Source organism: Tupaia chinensis, unplaced genomic scaffold (assembly GCF_000334495.1).
Source record: "Tupaia chinensis unplaced genomic scaffold, TupChi_1.0 Scaffold148234_1, whole genome shotgun sequence".
In the NCBI taxonomy this organism is placed as follows: domain Eukaryota; kingdom Metazoa; phylum Chordata; class Mammalia; order Scandentia; family Tupaiidae; genus Tupaia; species Tupaia belangeri.
Window position 1 is genome coordinate 1,624,918 of NW_006208084.1, and position 22,615 is coordinate 1,647,532.

General features: G+C 40.2%; 1 pseudogene; it reads right to left on the reverse strand.

Annotated features, from left to right (window-relative positions):
* Positions 1–529: 529 nt before the first annotated feature.
* On the reverse strand, positions 530–21,565 carry LOC114006474 (N-alpha-acetyltransferase 38, NatC auxiliary subunit pseudogene; annotated as a pseudogene).
* Positions 21,566–22,615: the final 1,050 nt, after the last annotated feature.

Here is a 22,615-nt window from a genome sequence, read left to right on the forward strand (position 1 = left end):
GGGAGAACTTACTTTCTAACGTCTCCTTAACTTCCAAGCTTTCCCCCTGTTCCTTCCTTAGAAGTGTATTTCACTCTGTGAGCAGCCTGCGACCAACAGCCTTTCTCTGTACCTCAGAGAGAAGCCTGGGTGTGCCATTGTCAGAACAGGGGACTTTGTTACTCCTGCGTGCTGATATGAATCTCCCACATGGATAGGTTGGGGTCTGAGCATTAGATACTGAACTAAAAGAATTGTGGGTCTAGAAGACAGGAACATGTGTCATTACTTGTAGCTGTGACCTTAGACAACTCAGATAAGACTCCGTGTCTCAAGTTTGCCTTATGTGAAAATCAGGCATGGTAATGTGACCTCTGTGCAGTTATCGCTAACATCGTTGCAGAAGGAATAGCATGAAGTGCTTGAGACAAAAACTGGAGAGCATGGCACCTTCTCGGACTCTCATCTCAACTCAGCTTTGCTATTCCTTTTTTATGGGACATACATTTAATGGGGACAAGTTTGAGGGTCAGTTAATTGATTCATTCAGTCAATTATTGAGTTCTTGCATCACATCAGTTCTAGTTCTTGGGGATTCAATGGTTAACAAAATTGACAAAGAACTTGGATTCACAGGGCTTTCCCAGGAGTCCCCTGAATCCACAGCTTCACCTTCTGTGCTTTCAGTCAATTTCAGCCTGAAAATATGTGGAAAATTCCAGAAATAATTCATAACTTCTAAACTGTACCATTCTGAGTAGCGTGATGGAATCTCTATTCTGCCTGGGACGTGAATCATTCCTTTGTCCAGCACATTCATTATGTATACCCTACCCATCCATTCGTCACTCGGTAGCCATCTCGGTTATCATATTGACAAATCATGAGAGGAAGGGTACATACAGTACAATAATATATCTTGAGACAGAGAACTCACACCCATAAGTTTTATGACTATATATTGCTATAATTGTTCCATTTTATTATTTGTTTGTTTTCTCAGTTTTGCCAGAGAGTTTGTGCACTTGCTGGAGAAAGACAGGGAGAAAGACAGAGAGATAGAAAGGGAGAAAACACCCTCTCCCCTGCCTCCCCACCATGAGGCATGGTTGTATTGCAATCCCCTCTTCATGTCTTCATCCTGTCAGGATTTGGGACATGCGCATCCTTGTGTGTGGAATGTTTCTCCAGCTACTGGATCTGAGACTGCAACTGTGGGGCCAACCATATGAGATCTTACTGCTTTAACCACCAGCCACAGAGCCTTCCTTATTATGAGTTATTATCGTTACACTCTCACTGTGCTTCATATGTAAATTAAACTTTATCATAGGTTGTATGTATAGGAAATAATAAAGTATATACAAAGTTCAACACAAGCCATGGTTTCAGGTGTCTACTAGGGATCTGGGACTATATTCTCTGTGGATACGAGGAGACCACTGTATTCTTGTGATAGAGGCAATCACAATAAACAAATACCAATTAAATGGGGATCTGAGAAAATCTTGGTATCAAGCCTGCAAGGTTCCTATTTAGTTATCTCATAATTCATTTTACCTTCCTCACAATCTACCACCCTGAACTACTTCCAGGGCTTTAGTAGGGTCAGGCTCCCACGTGTTGCTAGTTCTTTGTATGTGCAGTTCCATCTGCCTACTCCTTCTCTACCATATATTGGAAATACTTTTGAATTGGCATATAGTATCTGCAAATATTTGTGGGGTACAGTGTTCTTTTTCAATGCATGCATACACCATGTAATGATCAAATCAGGATAATAAAACACACATCACCTTTAAAATTGATCGTTACTTTGTTGTGAATATCCAAGATTCTTTTTTCTAACAATGTTGAGTCAAACATTAAATGGTTATTAACGATAGTTACCCTACTATACCTTTGCACTCTAGAAAGCATTCCATGTAAAGGAAAATGTAAATTAAAACCACAGTGAGAAATCACAAAACACTAGTGAGACTAGCTAAATTAAAAATAAATGGAGTCAGCCAGTGACACAATGGTTAAGGTGGCTGAATCCCACATGGCCAACTGTGTGGTTTGAGTCTCAGATCCAGATCCTTGAAAGATACATGGGTGCATGTGTGTGCATGCCCAAAATTTCAAAAGGAAGGAGAAATGGAGAAAAGGGACTTTAGAGTGACCATTCTCCGTGGAGGATGCTTTCTCACTTTCTCTCTTTCACCCTCTTTCTATCTCTCTCCAGCCAGTGTATGTATCCTCTAGCAAATTTTATTTTATTTTACTTCTTTATTATTTTTTTAGGGACTTTTGCTTTAGGGTGCATGCACTTGCCAGAGAGAGATATACAGATGCAGTGAGAGAAAGTGAGAAACCACCCCCCAGGGAGGATGGTCACACTGCAAACCTTTCTCCATTCCCCTCTCAGGATCCTGGGCGCACACACAGCTGGTGTTAATTTCAAGTCACTGGGTCTGGGTCTCAAACCACGGTCAGCCGTGTGGGTGTACAGTGATGTAATCACTACATCTTCTGATGGTCTCATGGCAAATTTTAAAAAGTAATAAAATAAAATAAAATGAAAGAGAAAGAAAGGAAGAAAGAAGTGAAACCTAACAGCACCAAAAGTTGGCAATTATGTGGTACAAATACAAATCTCATTGGTTTTGGTGAGTGTGTAAAATGATACCAGAACTTCTGAGAAAGTCAGACAGTTTCTTATAAAAGAAATAATATATCTACCCTATGATTCAAAAATTCCCCTCTTATGTATTTATCAAAGAGAAAGAAAAAACATACATTCCTAGAAAAAGCAGTATAAAAATACTTGTTGTATTGAATAGCTTTATTCACAATAAGCCAGAATTAGAAATAGTCTAGGTGTCTGTCAGTAAGAAAATAGATAAATGTATTGTAGTATATTGATGTAATGAAATACTCTTCAGCTCTAAAAAAACAATGAAGTACAGATTTAAAGACAAGGACATGGTGAAGCTCAAAGGCATTACACCAAGTGAGAGGACCAAAAAAGAGTACTTGAGGTGTGATTCCACTTATATAAAGTTCCAGAACAGACAAAACTAAGCTGAAGTGGGAAAAAAAAATTCAGAGCAGAAATTGTCTTGATAGCGGAAGTAGAGTGTTGCCTGGGAAAAGGTGTGGAGGGAATTCTGTACTGATAGAAGGCTCTATGTTTTGACACGGATTTGAGTAACACAGGTACATGTACTTGTCAAGACTCAGAAAATGAGGCCAGTTGGTGGTGTGTTGGTTAAGGTGGTTGGACCCCACATGATCGACTGTGTGGTTCAGTTCCCAGAGCTGACAGCTTGAAAAACACACTAGAGGCATGTATGTGCATGCCAAATATTCTGAAATAGGAGTGGAAGAAAAGGGATTGTGGCATGACCACCCTCCTGGGGGCTGCTTTTTCACTTCCTGGCTCTATCTTTCTCTGGTGAGTGCACTCATCCTCTTGCAAAATTAAATAAAATGAGAAAAACTAACTCAGAAAATGTACACTAAATATTTGTGTGTTTTTCTGAATGTTAACACTGCCTTAAAAGAAAATATGTAACAAATATTTTATTCTAATTAGTAATACATCCTGAATGTATTTTTAAAAAAGATGAACAGATTAATAGAGGAATAGATGATTAGATAGATATGTTAAAAAAAAAAACAAGTAAAGGAAAACATTAATGGTAGAATAAAGGCAGTGAATACAAAGGAGTTTATGAAAAACTTATTTAATATTTTCTCTGTGTTAGAATTTATAAAATGTTGGAAACACATTATGCTAAGACAAGGAAGCCAGATACACAAGAATATATAGTGTATTATTTCACTCATAGAAGTTCTAGAATCCGTAGTGGTAGGAATCAGTTCAGGCAGGGCAGCAAGGGGAGTGGATTGAGAAGAAGCAAGAGGGAACCATTGGGGATCATAGAAGTGTTCTATGCTTTGACTGGAGACTTAGGCATACGGGTGTATATGTATGTCAGAGTGTTACAAACTGTTCCCTTATAAAAGGGACCTTCATTTATTGTATCTAAATTCTATCTCAGTAGATTTGATTTAAGAAGTTTCTCCGGCCTATCTATAGCATAGGAGTTAAGAGCTTGCCATGAGAATTGGATTCCACATGGCTGACTGTGGTCCAAATCTGACCCTGGCAAGTGAAAAACATGGTGGGCATGTGTGCCCAAAATTCTGACAGGAAGGAGAAATGGAGGAAGGACTGGTGCGACCATGCCCAGTAGAATTTTCTTTCTCTCTCTCTTTCTATGAGTGCCCACACCCTTTGGCAAATAAATGAATAAATGGCCTCTCTATTTTATAACCAAGTATTATTCCCAATATTTATATACCATAATAACCAGTGCTTACCGGACTGTCTTCAACCTATGGAAGTTCAAATCTGCCTCATGTTCTTACTGGTAACATCCTTCAGCTGGATCATCCCTGGTGGTGACAAGAGGTCTGATATTTAATGACAGAGCCCCTCAGAGCAGGTCCAGGTTTGTCCCTCTTGTTTCCTCTGCCCACAGGGAAGGGTGCTGGCAATGACTAGAAGCTAGCAGAAGTGAGCTATGTCTGAGGAGCAGAGAGGGTGCTGGCATGGATCATCTCGTGGAGTGGGAAAGTGGAAACTGACCAGAAGACTCCTTGAAGGAAGGTCTGGACATGGGGACAAAGCGGGGCCATCCATTCTAAATGCTTCCACATGGTTTGGAAACCATTTCCTTCAATCCACCTGTGCAGACATATTCTTTTTTTACGCAATTGATGCTTTATTAGTTCTTATTCACATTTGATTATATATATGTATAACACACACACAGTATGTTTTTTTCTTTTTTTCTTTTGTACATTTAATCACTGTACAGCACTTTGCTTGTAAGTTGAATTTACTCAGCATGAATACATTTCACACCAGTTGAAGATATCATCAACCAATAATAACCTATTTTGGTGTACCATGAATGTCCTGCCTCTCTATTTTCCTCCTTAATTTCCTTCCTTACACTCTCCCCTTCTCCCACCTTCCTCCCATGTTGTTTCCAGAATCTATAACCATTTTCAATGATTTTAGGTCCTCCAATCACATTCTAAGGAGGAAGCTTGCAGCTGATTCCAATTTTAGACAGCATGTTGGGTTCACTCAAGGCCCTAGACTGTTATTTTTCCTTTCTTTCTAGTTCTTTCCTCAGGCTAGTTGGATTTTATTTTAGGATCTTGCTATGGCTTAAATATGTCCCCCCAAATTTATGTGTTGATAATTGATCATCCTGACTACAGTGTAAAGGTATTAAATGGCAATTCCTTCATGTGTCCCAGGGAAAGTCCTAAGAGGTGGTGATTGGTTCATGGTAATTGCATCATGGAGGTAACAGTGTCGTGAATAGATTAATGCTGTCTAGACCCCATGAATTCTCTCTGTCAGGAGAAGGAGCTAGTTCTCCTGAGAGCTGGTTGTTATAAAAGAGAGATCAGTCAGGAACTCCCTCCCTCTCTGCACATACCCACTAGCCTAGGACTTTGGACTTTCTAGCTGCCAGTATGGTGAGTTTGTAACTAAACTTCTGTCTTATTTATAAAAGCACCCATGCTCAGGTATTTCTGTTAGCAATGCAGTAATTAAGATAAGTCTACCAGGCTATGAAAGATATTGTGTGTCTCCACTTAATATGTACTGACTATCCACACTCTATGGTGGAAACTGAAAGATTAGAGGATATAGAATGGCAAATGGTCATGGATTCTGCAGACAGTGTAGAAAGAGGGTGGGAGATGGGGGAGAATGAGAGGAAAGGAATCAAGAAGAAAAGTAGAGAGGCAAGACATATAAGAGACACAAAAATGGAGGATTGTCTGTTGATGATAATGTGTATGATATCTTTAACAGGACTGAGGTACAGTGTATTCATGTTGGGTATATTCATTTTACAAGCTGTAATGATGTACAGTAAATGTATAAAATAAATTAAAAGTATAAAACATTACTTTCATGAGGAAAAAAAAAAGATAGACTTCAATATGTAGTCAGATACTCTTCTAAGGATAGTTTCCAGAGATTCAGTCTTGGAAAGTGATATTGCCTGTGGTGGTCCCAGAAGGTCCTGCTCCTCCCCACCCTCTACTTTGGAACTTGGAGAGTTTCTACTCTATAATTCTCAGACCTCATCAAATTTCTGTTGTTTTCTGGTACCTTCTGTGGTGAAACAGGGAACACATGTTTATTCCTTAATAGATTTCTGTTTTATTTCTTTAACTATCTGTGTTTCCCAGGAAATTGGCAGCAATTTGATGGTGGGGATGGTATCTTATTCATCTCTCTATCAATATAGCCTAGTGTAAGCCATGGCAATACTTCCTGAATGAGCATCTATTATCTGCGCATTACCTACACATATTAACCATCATTAAGGGACAAAATAAAGAGAAGATATATTGCTTTCCCCTAAAGGAGTGATTTCTTCTGTCATAAAGATAAAACATTTTCACGTTAAACAATTAGAAAAAAGCACAAGTGAGTACAAACTTGGCTCCCGGCTCTCTTACAGTCAATTTCCTGTTTGTGTTGTGGGAAGGCAGAAAGAGGAAGTGATGGAGTGGGCTGCAGCTATCAGGAACATTGTCAGGAGGGAGTGTAATCTGGCCTCCTACTCAGTGGGCAGGGGCTGGGACTAGGCAAGGCTTGGGGGCGGGCACTACCATAGCCTGTGTGCAGATACCACTGCACTTATTTTCCCATTGACAGTTGCAAAGCTGACTCTTCATGCTTCTGGTTTATATTTTGAGGAGGCACTAATTTCCCTTGTAGATCATTTTTTCTTCTTTAAGCATGACTCATGGCAGGATGGTTCCCAAACTGAGAAGCAGATTCTGCTACAAAAGCAGTGTTAGCCTTTTGAGGAATTTACCCTTTTGAGGATTTTGAGGAAACTGCTCGGGGCCAGGAGTGTGGAGACTGGAGTTCTAATCCCAGTCCTAGCAGTGATCTGCAATGTTCCCATCAAGTCCTCCCTAAATTCATCAGGCCTCTGCTCCCTCTTCAGACCTCGGCTCTCTCTTCTTTGAATGTCTTCTATATATACATAGCTGGAGTAATTTCCCCAAACAAGCTGAGCAATTATTTATCTAGTTGTGATTTTGCCACTGGCAAATGTGTTGTTCTAGATTCTCTATCACTCAGCGATCTCAACTGCCCTTTCTCTCTAGGTTGTAGAATAGGAAAACACTCATTGGAATAGCGATATGAAGATCTGAGTTTGAATATCTACTCCCTGACAATCACACTATTGCTAACTTCTCTATTCTAGTCCCAGGTCTATTAACCAGCAGGGGTTTATAGGACTGATCCAGCTGTAATGGCCTTCTGCAGCTGTAATGTCCTTACTCTAACTTGCATCATCTTCCATTTTTAATGTTTCCCTGTTTTATAATTAGCCCATCTGCCACTCTCAGGATCAGAGCCTCCTTTTTGTTAGACATTTCACTTTCCCACATTGGTGCTTATTAAAAATAAAATGTTTGCCCCAAATTTCTTCTTCTTTTTATCAATAAATATGATCATGAGGCTTTTCTTCTTTAGACTGTTAATATGGTGCCTAGTGTTGATTGATTTTCAAATGCTGAACCAGCATTGCATTTGTGGGATAAACCCCATTTGGTCATAGTGCATTATTCTGTTTATATACTGCTGGGTTCAATTTGTTAATATTTTGTTGAGAACTTGCCTTTATATTGATGTGTTCATGAGGGATATTGGTCTGTAGTCTTTTTCTTTCTTTCTTCTTTCTTCCTTTCTCCATTCTTTTCCTCTTCCTGTCATCAAAGGACATAAACACTACCCAGTGGGATGTGGTCACACTGTATTTATTTTTCCTCCATTTCTCTATCTCATCAGGATTCGGGACACATATACACACATGATCAGCATATTTTTCAAGCCACCATGTCTAAGATTTAAACCATGGTTGGCCATGTAAGATATGACTCCCTTAACTACTGAGCTACAGATCTGGGCCAACCCTCAATTTCTTGACTATTCCTTTACATTTGTTCTTCCCTTTCTGTGAAATGTTCTCTCTTCTCTTTCTCTCCTCCTCTGCCTGGAAAACCTCTTACTATTCAGGGCTAAGTCCAAACCCTACTGCTTCTAAGAAACCTTCTGTGATCCTCTCAGACAGGGCTCCTCTCCTCTCCTGTATCACTGTGCATATATTGTTAGTGCATTTATTATATTGTACTGTAATTAGGATTGCAGGTCCTCATTTGTCTCTCCTGCTATGCTGTGACCCTTCTGGAGGATGCAGTTCATGTGGGACTGTGAGGATGAGAGCACTGAACCCTCTGCCTGCTCTGAACCTACTCCCTTGTGAAATTTTTACTACCACTCACTGCATGCCTCTGAGGCCAGCCACTGTTTCATCTCTGCAGCATGAGTGCCAGGGACAATGCCAGTCAGCACACCAAAGACAGTGGGAAAAGGTTAGTTGAGTGGATGATTCCTACCATTTTTTCCCACCATGTGAGACAGAATTAAATGGACTTACTTTAACTCAAGATTGAGCAAAGCACAATTAAGGGAGTTGGTTTGCTTTACTGACTTTATGAAAAACATATTAAAATCCCAAACCATAAAATAATGATCTATTTGGCCCTCATACCCCAATTGTCCATGACAAAAGAATGTGATGATAAGTATGGTAGCTTAGAAATACTACAGTAGTGAACAGTATAGGTTATGAAGCCAACATTTAGGTGCAAACTCCAGCTCTTTCACTCATTTTATCAGTCCTCAAGAGAGTGAAAGAGCTGGAATTCAGGCAACTTTTCTTATCCAGAACATGGGTGTGATATTGTCTCATTTAAATTCGTGAAGACCACATGAGTCAAATCCTAGTAAAGCATTTAGAAGGATACTTGGCATAAAGCAGTGCTTATGAATAAAGGTAAGCCTCAGGTATGAGGTAATTTTCTCTGAGTCCTTAGGGCAAAAGGAAGAAACAGGCAGCAGAGTTCTGGGTGTCACTCAGGGGACAAGAGGCTAGCCAGGTGTGTGATCATGGCAAGATTCGAAGAAGGGAGCCAGGCTATTTCCAACCTGAGAGTATAGAATGGCTTATTCAGCCACACCCCCAAGTTCCCTGGAAAGAGTTCATGTGCCCTGTGTGTGCAAGTGCTATGTCATCAGAACACCAATGGTGAATAGGCCATGTCTGGGAATGGTGTACAGGTGTGCACATGCACTATCTTTAGTAGGCTATGGCTGCTAACCAGATTCTCACCAGGCTGGCCTTATCTACAAGGGCCTCACTCAACCCCAAATCCCTCCTGGCATTTCTAGTATTCATATTTTATGTATAAATACATTTAATGACAGCAATAATAGTAAGGATGGTGTTAACAGCAAACATTAATTGAGTGTTTATAATCTGCTAGGTGCAGAGTACCTTCTCCGAACCATCCTATTTGATCTTTAAACAATTCTATAAATTAGGAGCTGTTTATTTATCGTTCTTTCATGAATTAAATATAGAAGCTTAGAGGTGAGGGCGTGCAGGAGCTGGACTGCCTGGCAAGAGCTGACGAAGCAGACAGTTAAATTTTCAGGAATTTTGTGGGCTGGTTATAAAGTGCAGCCATTGTTACAAATTAGATTATATAAACTTACAATTAAATAGATTATATTTAAAACAAAGACAGTCAGTTCTTAAGTCTCATCACTTTTTAATTATTTTCTGCATTTTAGTATTATCAATGCTTTTGAGACTATTAGTCTGTTATGTCTGTATGGTGAAAGTGCTATAAAATGGGGTGTTACTGTATATGATTTCTCAGTGTCACCATGTTGGTTAGCAATTTGAAGGAGGCCATAGTGGAAGTATTTACATCATGAAAAACAACAGATGTTACAGAGCAAAGGTAGCTCGCTCCCTCCCTCCCTGCCTTTCCTCCTTTCCTTCCTCCACCCATCCTTTCTTTCCTTCTTTCTCTCTCTTTCTTTCCTTGTGTTTTGGTAACTTAGTTGTTAAACATTTACTAGCACACCACAGAGCAGAGAGGTTAAGTAATTATCCATGGCCACTCCCTGACTATTAAGACAAAGATTCAAATCCAGATCATTAACTCTAGAGGCCATTCTATTAAGCACATGCCCAGAGGAGTAACATTGTTTATAAAAACTAGTTTATACTTTATGAACCCACTTAACTGCTACCTTTCCCACCCTCCCATACCTTCTCTAGTCTCTCACCTTAATCCTCTTAACTTAGGAACACTGTCTTCTCCCTAGTGCTCTATGCACACTACCTACTTCACTGACCTACTTTGCATAGTTTGGGACTGTTGGCACAGGAACGATGAACCTGTCTTTTATCATTGTACTCCAGCTTTCTAGGACAGTTCTTGGTGCTATATTCTCTCTTTCTCTCTCTTTCTCTCTCTCTCTATCTCTCTCTCTATATATATAAGACAATTAATCATATGCATATATTATTTCTCCTACTGGAGTGTATACCCCTTGAAACTGGCTCAATGATTTATCTCCAAGACCAAATACCTCAACATCAGGCACAGAACCACATATAGATTAAATACTCAGTAAATATTTGCTTTAGACTTCAACAGCCATCAGAATTCAGTGATTTATATTATGTCTCTCTTTTAAAGTTTATATATCTCCTCCATGTGGAGAGAGCCTGAAAGAGAGAACCCCCCATAGGGTCTTGGTGCCACAATCCACCCCCACTCTTCAACCAGGCCCTAGTCATGGGCATATATGACCAGTAGACTCAGGGACATCTCCAAACCTGAACAGAGAATTTTCCCATGTGGGATTGTCTTTCAGAACATCATGCTTCACTGCTGTGTCACCTACTGACTCTGATTCACATTGTCTTACATTTAAGCTTTCTAAGAGCAGGTTTATATGAAATGAGAAAAAGGAAAGAAAAATTTAGGACCTCATATTGAAAGTACAGAATGACACTGGTTATGGGTGTAGATGTGATAGTGTGATAGCTTGAGGCAAAGAGCATGAACCATGTGAGGCTATGAGTGAGAGTTAGAAGAAAACTCTGGAAGCGTTGCCTTACTTTTGCATTTGTTGAGGCTCAATCCTGTAGATAGTAAAAAGCATAGGTGTCTGTGTATATGTATTTATCATTAAAACTAAAAGTAATTGCTAATTAAAAAAAAATAACCCTAAATAGGATCTAAACGTCTGGATTTAAGTCCTGAATGTGGTAGGTTGCCTTACTGGCTTTAATTTTCTGCCTCTTCTGTATCTATACTTTTTCAGATATACTTTTGCACTTATGTTTTCAAGTTCATCTTTCTAACCTTTTTTAGCCAAGAAAATCAGGTGAAAATAACCATGTTTCAGTTCCGAGATTTTCTTTGGTCAACAAAATAGATAGAAGTGACTGTGTGACCACTCTAAGACCAAGTGTATGTTTCTCTTGTTCTCTTGTTTGTACCATAACCCTGAGAGAGACCTACCCTGCCTGATCCTAGCAAGAGGATGAAAGACACATGGAACATGCTTATCCATAGCAGAGGCCAGCCTCGATCAGCCGACTCCTGGAAAACTTGCAGATACGTTATAAATTATAAATGCTTCAGTGATTTAGATGCAGGTTGCCTCCCCTAATTCTGCTCTTAAGTTTTTCTAAACGTATTCCATTCTACATTGTTTACTGTGCCTCAATTATACAAGGTCCTTTTTCATCTCCTTAGATTAACTCTATATATTCTTACTTCAGAGATTAGAAGTGATTTGTGTCTAAAATAAAGGTAAATATGTGGGAAAAATTATAAATACTTAATGTTTAAGTGGCTATGTTATACAGTGGTTTGTTATATAGAAATAGCGAACTCGTACAGTGGCTTTTTTGTCTTAGTCCACATGGACTGCCATGCAATAGACTGGGTGGCTTACACAGTAGAAATTAATTTTCTCACAGTTCTGGATACCTGAAAGTCCAAAATCAAGGTGCTGGCTAGTTTAGTTCTTGTGACAACTCTCTTGATTACTCACAGATGGCTGCTTGTAGTTTTGTGATCACATGGCCTTTCTACATGTGTGAGGATAGATATATGTGTGTGTATAGATATCCACCTGATATTTCTCATTATAAGGAAACTAATCCATGTAGATCAGAACCCCATCCTTATGATGTCATTTAAACTTAATTATTTCCCTAGAAGACCTATCTTTAAGTACAACTACACTGCATCTTAGGGCTTCCACATATGCATTTTGAAGAATATGAGCATTCAGCTCCTAATACCTCTTTTAGAATTATTTTACTCTTCTGAAAAATAAAATAGAGAGGGAGAAAGCATCTCCAATAAGGCATAGTGACACTATACTCCACTCACCTCCATTTTTCCATCCTATCTGAATTTTGGGCACCCATGCATGCATGATCAGTGTGTTTTTCAAACCATCAGGCTGGGATTTGAACCATGATTGTCCATGTCGGATCTGATTCTCTTAACCACTAGGCCATGAAGACAGCGCCTCCTTTATTGAAATTAAACTGTCAGTGAGTAGAGAGACACAGAGATGCCCAACCTTTAAGTACATGTACATGCAGCTATGCTTACTAAGCAGAGAACTCAATTATTTAATTCAATGTTGCTTCTCTAGATTTTAAATGAGTTTTGACACAAAGTAGGCATCTCACTATGGTCATGGAATAATAATAAAAAAAGATTAAATTGAATCCAATAAGGGCTCATGCCTGCCTGAAGCTGTCCTCAAAGTTCAGGATTATGAGGTAGGTCTGAGTCATTGGAGAGACTGAGTCCTCTGCTTGATGAATAAGAACAGCAAAGATAACACAGAGGAGGTGCTGAGCTGTCCTGATGGCTTCGGAGTTGCCTTGGGCAGCCAGCAACTCATGCTTCCTTTTTGTGCCTCACTTTCTGATTACCCTCCTACCCAGATGTCCTAGAGGCATGTCAGCTGTCAGTGATTCCAAACCACATTTGCTTTACTCCTCTTTTCTCCAAGCCTAATCATGTCCGCCCTCAGTATCTGCCTAGCTTTGTCTAAATGAGAGAACTGAGTCATCTCCTACTTCCCTGCTGCCCACTGAATGGCATCCACAGTTCCATTTCCCCACTGAAATGAAGAAATTGAGTTTGACCTTAATTATCACTACTCCACTTCCACTGGCTGAGATTTCCTGTGGGCTAGGCACTGCTCTGGATGACAAGTCTAAAATAGCCCATCGAATCCTCACCATAACCCCGTGAAGTGGGTATACTCTATATTATAGTAAATAAATAAGGGGATCAGAGAGGTTGTGTGACTTTTCCAAGGTAACAGACCTGAATAAGGAGATTTTCACCTCATCTAATGAATTTAAAATCCCCTGCCCTTTCCATGTGGTCAAATTACCTCTGGTTCAGATAGTCCCATCTCTCCTTCCCCCATTACCTTTGTTCTGGAACTGGGCACTTCTCGCTGCTCCCATGCAGCCGACACATCTTTCTACTGTAGCTCTTCCCACAGGAGAGGGTAATTATTTTCCTGCTAACAGGGTCTTATTCTTCCCTTTGTTCCCCATTCTCAGCTCATTGTCATATAGATATCGCTCCTGTTCCACAAATAGCTTTAGAGATTAATTAAATTTCTCACTTCTAATTACCAGACATATTCTCTCTCATGGAGTAGAGGACTACATCTCATGAAAAGTAGGAGGAAGCAGAAAATCTTCCCTATCATCCCATTATTTTCTGTAAGAACAAACCTATTTTTCCCCTAAAATGGCTAGGGTTCCCTTCAAGTACTCCTGCTAAAGAAAACAGGAGCAACAGAATGCCTTCCAAGCCCCACTGTGTGGGGGAATGAGACTCCCAAGGCACTGGCTGTTCTTGATGGGATTGGCCTGCCAACGAAGAGCTTAGTGAGCACAGCAGAGAGGCGAAGGCTGAGAATCTCCTCCTTGCAGAAGCTTCAATTTCATCCCATTTTCTTACTGCAATTCCCAGGCCTTGAAGCCACAGATATTCTCTCAAAAAACAAACAACAAAACCCAAGAAATCAGCAATCTTTGCCTTCCTGTATTGAATACGTGATTCTTGCTGTGCCCTTGTACTGTCTCTTCGGCAGCATCATAGCTCATCATCTTGGCTTCTTCTTTAGCCATTCTGTTCTTTGTCTTTCTGAATTCGTACCTGGGCACTATGGAGACTAAAGGAAAGACTTTTTACAACTGCCTCCTATTCTGAGAAGGAAAAATGAAACAGGACAAGCCTGATTTCCTGAAGAGGGGAGGAGAGGCCGCTCTCCTGACTGCCAGCTCATGCCAGCATTCATGTAATCCCTGAATTTCCTGACGAAAAGCAAACCAGCAATTATCCAAGATAAAAAATGAGGTGGTTTCTTTTTCTCTTGCTTGCTTTTTTGTCTACATGAGGAAAATGACTGAAAGATTTTTATCTTGCTCTCAAAATAACTAATCTGGCTCCAGCGGGAGGTGGAGGGTGGTGGTGGTGGAAAGAAAGCACTGCTATGTTATAGCCTGTACTGAGAATATTTCTAGAATGTTGGAAGGAATGGGCTGGCAGTCTTGGGAGAGTGTAGTAGGTGTAGCTGGTGTGGAATGGTGAAGCCTGGACTTCAGAGAAAATGAATTTCTCAGGGGAAATTAAATCATTACCTTAACTGTAATGTTTTCACATGTATCTCTGTCTTTACCCCCTAAAACGTTAGAATCATAGAACATAAGTGCACTGACTTCTAAAACCAAATTCCCAGAGTTGAAGCAAACCTCATAGATTAAATAGAGTCCTCCACAAAACTTCCCATTCCAGACATCAGCCCCAAGTTCCAGAATTGGCAAGCCACCCTCACTTTCGACCAGCTGGCTACCAACTCAACATTTTCCACTAACTCTTCAGATTTGATAATTCACTGGAATACTCACTCAACTCAGGATAATGCTATACTTATGATTAAAGTGTTGTTTTAGCGAAAAGATACAATCAGCTCATTGGAGAAGCAAACAGGGTGAGGTCTGGGAGGGTCCCAGATGTGATACATCTGTCATCTCTCCATACTCCTCTCGGGATCTTGGGCACACACATACACGCACCCAGTGTAAGTTTTAAGCCACCGGGTCTGGGACGCGAACCGTAGTCGACTACGTGGGAGTCCAGAGACATAGCCATTACACTAACTGCTGGTCCCACATCTGTCATCTCTGAGGATGTGTTATCTTTCTGGTAAGTTGTAGAGTATTGCTAACCAGCTGTGCTCCCTGGAGATTTTTCTTGGAGTTTCATTACATGGGTATGATGGATTAATTTTTGGCCATGGAATCAAACTCAATATCTAGCCTCTCTGTCTTCCCAGAGGCCAGGCCGATATCACAAGACACAAAGTCCTTACCCTCTAATCACATGGCTGCCCTTCCTGGCATGGCCAGTCCCCATCCTGAGTAATCACGTTAGCATAAACTATCTGAAGACCCATCAGAAATTATCTCACGGGACCAGCAGTTAGCATAATGGCTATGTCGCTGGACTCCCATGTAGTCACACGCGGTTCGAGTCCTGGATGCAGTGGCTTAAACTCACGCCGGGTGTGTGTGCGTGCGTGCCCAAGATCCCGAGAGGAGAATGGAGGAGAAGGGATTGCGGTGTGGCCATTCCCCCAGGAGATGATTTCTCACTTTCTGTCTCTCTGTCTCTCTCTGCTGTCTGGCGAGCGCAAGCGCCCTATAACAAAACAAAACAAAACAAAACAAAACACAAAAACCTCAAAAAAAAAAAAGGAAAGAAATTATCTCATTAGCATAAACTATTGGGTATGGTCTGAAGGGTCCACCAAGAACAACAGACTCTCCTATCATTCAGGAAATGCAAATGCAAGAACTTACAGGTGAGCTCCCAAGATTGGGGGGGACAAAGACCATTCATATTCTTTGTTATACAATAATGAAGATCAAGCTCGGGCTTGGGGACCTGACAGATTTCACTGTTTTACCTCTTCTCAGTCTTTGTCCCTTCAGAATGAAAGGTATTTTTTCAAGTTTTTGTTATAGGGGGTGTAAGGGAGAGACAGGAAGAGAGAGATATGAGAGAGAGAGAGAGAGAGAGAGAGAGAGCAAGCAATAAATCACTCCCCAAGGGGGATGGCCACACTGCAATCCCTCCTCCTCCATTCTCCTCTCAGGATTTTGGGCATGCATGTGCACACGTTTGGCATGATTTTCAAGCTGCTGGGTCCAGGACTCAAACTATGGATTGGTTATGTGGGACCTGGTGCCTTAACCACTATGCCACCAGCTGGTCCAAAGACTGAAATATTTCAAGTGATTCAGGTGCTGCAAACGCATCATAGGATTCTGAGCATGCAGATACCTCATCTCCTCTTGGATTTCCTCATCATGTAGTGTGTCATCTTGGAAGTGTCCCTCAGCTGGTTGAACCTCAATTTCTTCAATTGTATGTAGAAGTGTTAGACTGTATTATGCCTGTCAGTTACATCGAACTGATGATTCTGTCTAAGCCACTAACACTCTCTAAAATTCAATTTACTTATCTTTAAAATAAGGAGGTTGAATTAGATGGCTTCTAAGGTCTCTTGCTGGGCTGAAAATCCATGATATTAGTACCGCACCTTAAAGCCTTCACAAAACATAAGAGGATACACCTTTGCCATTCCACATGGCAATACAATTTGTTGTTCTCAACTCTCCCAGAAATAAAATAGTGCTTGGGTCAGACCTTATCAGGTGCCCCTCACACAGATGGATGGCAAAGATTTTCCACCTACTTACTGGGGAACAGAAAGCAGGAAACAGGAATACATTTGTAAGTAGTGTGTTATGGAAGGCTTGGTGAGAGATCAGCCAAGAAGGCATAGCTGAAAGAAATTCTGTCCCTTAGGTAGATTTAGGTAGATATTATTTTTGCGTTAACTACTGTGTTGCAAAAAGTATAGAACACTGTGTATGGGAAACGGGCCTCAATTCCAAAATGTGGACATTTTCAAACTGTCAGGCCAATGTGTTTTTTCAAGGCCCATGAACATTTTGTACTTAAAACAAGATGTAAATAAAAGCAAGTATGAGAATGCTGCTGATGCTTCCCAAATCTCAAAGCAGAAATTGCCCCTTCTCTGGGTTCCTAAAGCCTCTTGTCCTGTCATTGCCATTGATCTTGGTCATGAAACCATCTACTGTCTGAGTCTGAATCAATAGTACACAAACTTTTTTTATCATACACTACCAAAATGAATAAGAATACTTCAAAATACTCCGAAAACATATCAGTTAGTTTTAAATTATGCATGCATCTTCTTTTATTAAAATATATCTGTTCTAATATGCTTTGTTACTTTTGGAAGTGGTGGTTTACCACAATGTGATACAATAATTTGAAGATTGGCTCAAAAAACCAGTTTATTTAGATATTTGGCTTTAACGGTTATCATAATAAGAATAAATAATCCAGAGGTCCAAACAGAAGAATTATTTCATTGGCTAGTCTTACTAAATCTCGATAGTCATTTTTCAAATATACAAAGGCTTCAATTCAAATCAAGTTAGCATATTTTTAATATTCCCTTAGGTTCATTACTTTGTCCTGCCAGCAAAATATGAGGTCCTGCATTGTTGCATGTAATACATCAATAATATTTTTATCAGATTAATTTTGTTAGAGCAATTTTAGGTTCATAGCAAAATGGAGCAGAAAATATAGATTTGCTATACACTCCTTACTCTTACACAACCAAAACCTCTCCAACTATCAACATTCTGAACCAAAGTGGTACATTTGTTACAATCAATGACCCAACGTTAACACTTAATTATCACCCAAATCCCATAGTTACAATATGGCCCACTCTTGTATATTCTGTGTTTTTTTTTGTGTGTGTGTGTGAGAGTTTTTTGCTATAGGGCATGTGCACTCGCCAGAGACAGAGACAGAAAGCAAGAAATCACCCCCCAGGGGGGATGGCCATGCTACAATCTCTTCTCCTCCATTCTCCTCTCGGGATCTTGGGCATGCACGCGCACGTGCCTGGTGTGAGTTTTAAGCCACCAGGTCCGGGACTCGAACTGCGGTTGACTTTGGAGTCCAGTGACATAGCCGTTACACTAACTGCTGGTCCCTATTCTGTGGGTTTTGACATATGTGTAATGTCATGCATTCATCATTGTAGTGTCTTACAGGATAATATCACTACTCTAAAAATTCTTTATGATCCACCTATTTATCCATCCTTTCCCACTAACCCTTAGCAAACATTGATCTTTTTATTAGTTGTTTTGCTTTTCTCAGAATATCGTGTTTTTGGAATCAAATGACATGTAGCCTTTTCAGATTTGGTTTCTTTAACTTAGTAATATGCCTTTAAGTTTCCTCCATGTCTTTTAATGGCTTCACAATTCATTTCTTTTTAGTAGTGAATATTCGATTGTAGAGATATACCATGGTTTATTTATCAATTCATCTACTGAAGGATGTCTTGTAAGCTTCCAAGTTTTGCATAAAGCTGTTATACCTATCTGTGTGCAGGATTTGTGTGGTCATAAGTTTTCAACTCACTTGGGTAAATACCAAGGAGTGCATTCCTGGATTACATGTAAAAGTTTTGCAAGAAAGTACCAAATTCTTTTCCAAAGCTGTAATAACATTTTTCACTTCTACCAGCAATAACCGAAGGTTCCTCTTACTCCACATCCTCACCAGAATTTGAAGTTGTCAGTGTTTGGATTTTTTGCTATTCTGATAAATATGTAATAGTATCATATTGTTGGTTTAATTTGCTATTCCTTTTTGAGATATGATGTTGAGCGTCTTTTCATATGCTTATTTGTTATCTATATACATTCTTTAGTGAAGTATCTGCTTAGCTTTTGCCCAATTCTTAAAATGTGGTTGTTTCCTGGGACTGGTGGTTGGCATAATGGCTGTGTTGCTGGACTCCCATGTAGTCAACCGTGGTTCGAGTCCTGGACCTGGTGACTTAAACTCATGCTGGGCATGTGTGTGTGCATGCCCAAGATCCCAAGAGGAGAATGGAGGAGAAGGGATTGTGGCATGGTCATCCCCCCTTGGGGATGATTTCTTGCTTTTTGTCTCTCTGTCTCTCTCTGTCTTTCTGACGAGCACACACGCCCTATAACAAAAAACTTCTCCAAAGAAAGAAAAAAATGTAGTTGTTCCCTTATTGAGTTTTAAGGATTTTTTTTTTGGGGGGGGTATATTTTGGATAATAGTCCCTTATTAGGTATGTCTTTTGCAAATATTTTCTATTAGTTTGTGGCTTGACTTCTAATAATTTTTACATTGTCTTTTATAGAGCTTAAGTGTTTAATTTTAGTGAAATCTAACTTACCATAATTTCTTTGCTGTTGTACCTAAAAAGTCATTATCAAATCCAAGGTTGTCCAGATTTTCTTCTATGTCATCTTTTTTTTTTTTTTCTTTATTTAGGTTTTTGCAATAGGGCACGTGCACTTGCCAGAAAGAGAGAGATAGAGAGACAAAATCATCCCCTGGGGAGAAGACCATGCCACAATCCCTTCTCCTCCATTCTCCTCTTGGGATCTTGGGCATGCACACACACATGCCCAGCATGAGTTTAAGCCACCAGGTCCAGGATTTGAACCATGGTTGACTACATGGGAGTCCAGCGACATAGCCATTACGCTTACTGCTGGTCCCTATATGTCATCTTTTAAGAGTTGTATAGGTTTTTATTTATTTTGCCCAGGCTTATTAGTTCCAAAATATTATCCATTTTGAGTAAATTCTCATGAATAGTGAAAGGGCTGTGTCTAGAACCAATTTTTTTTGCATGTGATGTTCAGTTTTCTCACCACAATTTGTTGAAAAGACTGTCTTTATTGTATTGCCTTTTTCCTTTGTCAAAAATGAGTTGCTTATATTTCCATGGGTTTATTTGGGCTCTATATCCTTTTCCACTATATATTTGTCTGTTCTTTGGCTCATACTGCAGTGTCTTAATTACTGTAGATCCACAGTAAATCTTAAACTCAGGTGGCTTCAAACTTCTGACTTTTATTCTCTCCTTCAATATTGTTGGTTATTCTGGGCTTCCGGCCTCCTTTTATAAACTTTACACTAAGTTTGTCAATTGTACAAATAACTTGATGGGATGTGATTGATACTGTGTTGAATCTATAGATCGATTTGGATAGAATTAACATTTTGGTGATATTAAGTTCTCTTTTACACAAACATGAATTATCTCTTCAGTTATTTAGCTCTTTGATGTCTTTTATCGGAGTTTTATAATTTTCCTCATATAGATCTTGTACATATTCTATTAGATTTATACTTTAATATTTTATTTTAAGATTGGTAATGTAAATGGTATATATTTTTTTCCTTTTAGGAGAGATTTTTGCTATATGGCACATGCTCTGACTGGAAGGACAGAAAGAGACAGAAAGATAGAAAGACGGCGAGAAATCACAATTTTTGAATCAATACACTTTATTTATTTATTTATTTGGAGAGGTTTTCACTATATAGGGCATGTGCGCTTGCCAGACAGACAGAGAGAGACAGAGAGACAGAAAGCGAGAAATCACCCTCCAGTGGGGATGGCCACGCCGCAGTCCTTTCTCCTCCGTTCTCCTCTCGGGATCTTGGGCACGCATGCATACACGCCCGGTGTGAGTTTTAAGCCACCGGGTCTGGACTCGAACTGCGGTCAACTACGTAGGAGTCCAGCGACATAGCCATTACGCTAACTGCTGGTCCCAATACACTTTATTTTTAAGAGCAGTTTTAAGTTGTCTCCAGGGAGGATAGCCATGCTGCAATCCCTTCTCCACTCTCCTTTTGGTATCTTGGGCATGTGTGTAGATCTTGTGCTTACCATAGATCTTGGGCATGCATGCACATGGGCCTGGAGTGAATTTTAAACTGCGCAAACTTGCAGTCAACTACGTGGGAATCCAGGGACATAATCATTATGCCAACTGCTGGTCCCAGTATTGTGTTCTTAATTTCAAGTTCCAATTGTTCATTGCTGGCATACAGCAAAGTGACTAACTTTTGAATATTAACCCTGTATCCTGAATCCTCCCTGTAATTGCCTATTAGTTTCAAGAGGTTTTTCTTTTTCTTTTCTTTTTCCACTTTGGTCATAGGGTTAATGAAGTCTGAAAGGCAAGCTCCACTGTGATCAGAGATAGGGAAGCCCCACCAGACTCTCTGCACCTCAATATAAACCATGTGGCCAGTTACCATGGCCAGCCACAGGACACGGGACTCCCTGCCAGGAAAAGAATCCAACAGCTTGAGGAACTAGTGCACAGAGTCCAGGATGGCATTGCATTTGCCTGTGGTGCTGAGAAAGCAGCCCACCAATACCTGTCCATCTGTCAATCGAACATTCTTAGTCTAGTTGAGCAGTGCTTCTAGATGCTACCGATATGTGATACACATATGTTCTATGCCTACACATGGCACGTGTCACCTGGTGAGTCCTCATGCTCCTGGTATGAACCCCTAGCACTGAGCTGCTTTGGCACCAACTGCAACAGCCATTCTCCTCTCATAGCAGCATGGTCAGTCCTGCCCCAGTCATTTGTACCATGGCTTTGTCTGGGTCCTGCAACTTTCTAAAGTCTTTTGGGCTCAGAGGTCTGGGATATTGTGCATCCTCCAGATCTCCTTCCTTTTGTGAGATCACCTCCTCCTAGTCTCTTCCGTAACTGCAGAGATCTCATGAGCTTCTCCATTGAGACTGTTACACGAAGTCTTAAAATATACTGAGAAGTGGGCTTAGCAGATAGCTTAGTGGTTATGTCACTAGATTCCCACATGTGGTTCAATTCTTGGACCTGGTGGCTTGAAAATTAGGCCAGGCATGTGTACCTGTGTGCCCAAGATCGCAGGAGGAGAATGGAGGAGAAGAGACTATGGCATGGCCATTCCCCCTGGGGCGGTAATTTCTCACTTTTCCTCTCACTATCACTCTTTCTCTCTCTCTCTCTCTCTCTCTCTCTGATGAGCACATATACCCTAAGGCAAAAACCTCTATAAAAAAAATTATCCCAGTAAGTTTACTGCTAGCTTCTTTTAATTTTTGATTTTATATTTTTAAATCAATTCAAGAGCAGCTTTAGGTTCACAACAAAACTGAGCAAAAAGTATAGTTCCCATATAGCTCCCCCATTTTCACACACAACTTACTGCAATACTGACATCCCGCACCGCACTGGTACATTTGCTCCAATCTATGACCCTACGTGGACACATTATTGCCCAAAGTTCGTCGTCGATATTAGGGTTAATTCTTTCTCTTTTCTTTATTTATGGTAGGGTGTGTGCATGCGCATGAGAAAATAGAACTACCATATGACCACTAGTTTCTTAGCACACCCTTCAGAAACTCTGGAACATAGCAAGAATACCTTCTTTACTATGGGCCCCAACCTTGTTTTCCTGCTGCAAGAGATAGTCTGTCCTAAATATGTCGTGTAACTCATGCCACTGAATTAAAAAGGAGTGTGTTTGTTTTCCCCCAGAACTCCTGAAGACACTTGTCAAATACATTATCCTTACAGGCCTGAAGCCAGAATTGAACTACCAGTTCCAAGAGTTTTAGTGTGTGTGTGTGTGTGTATTTTATATT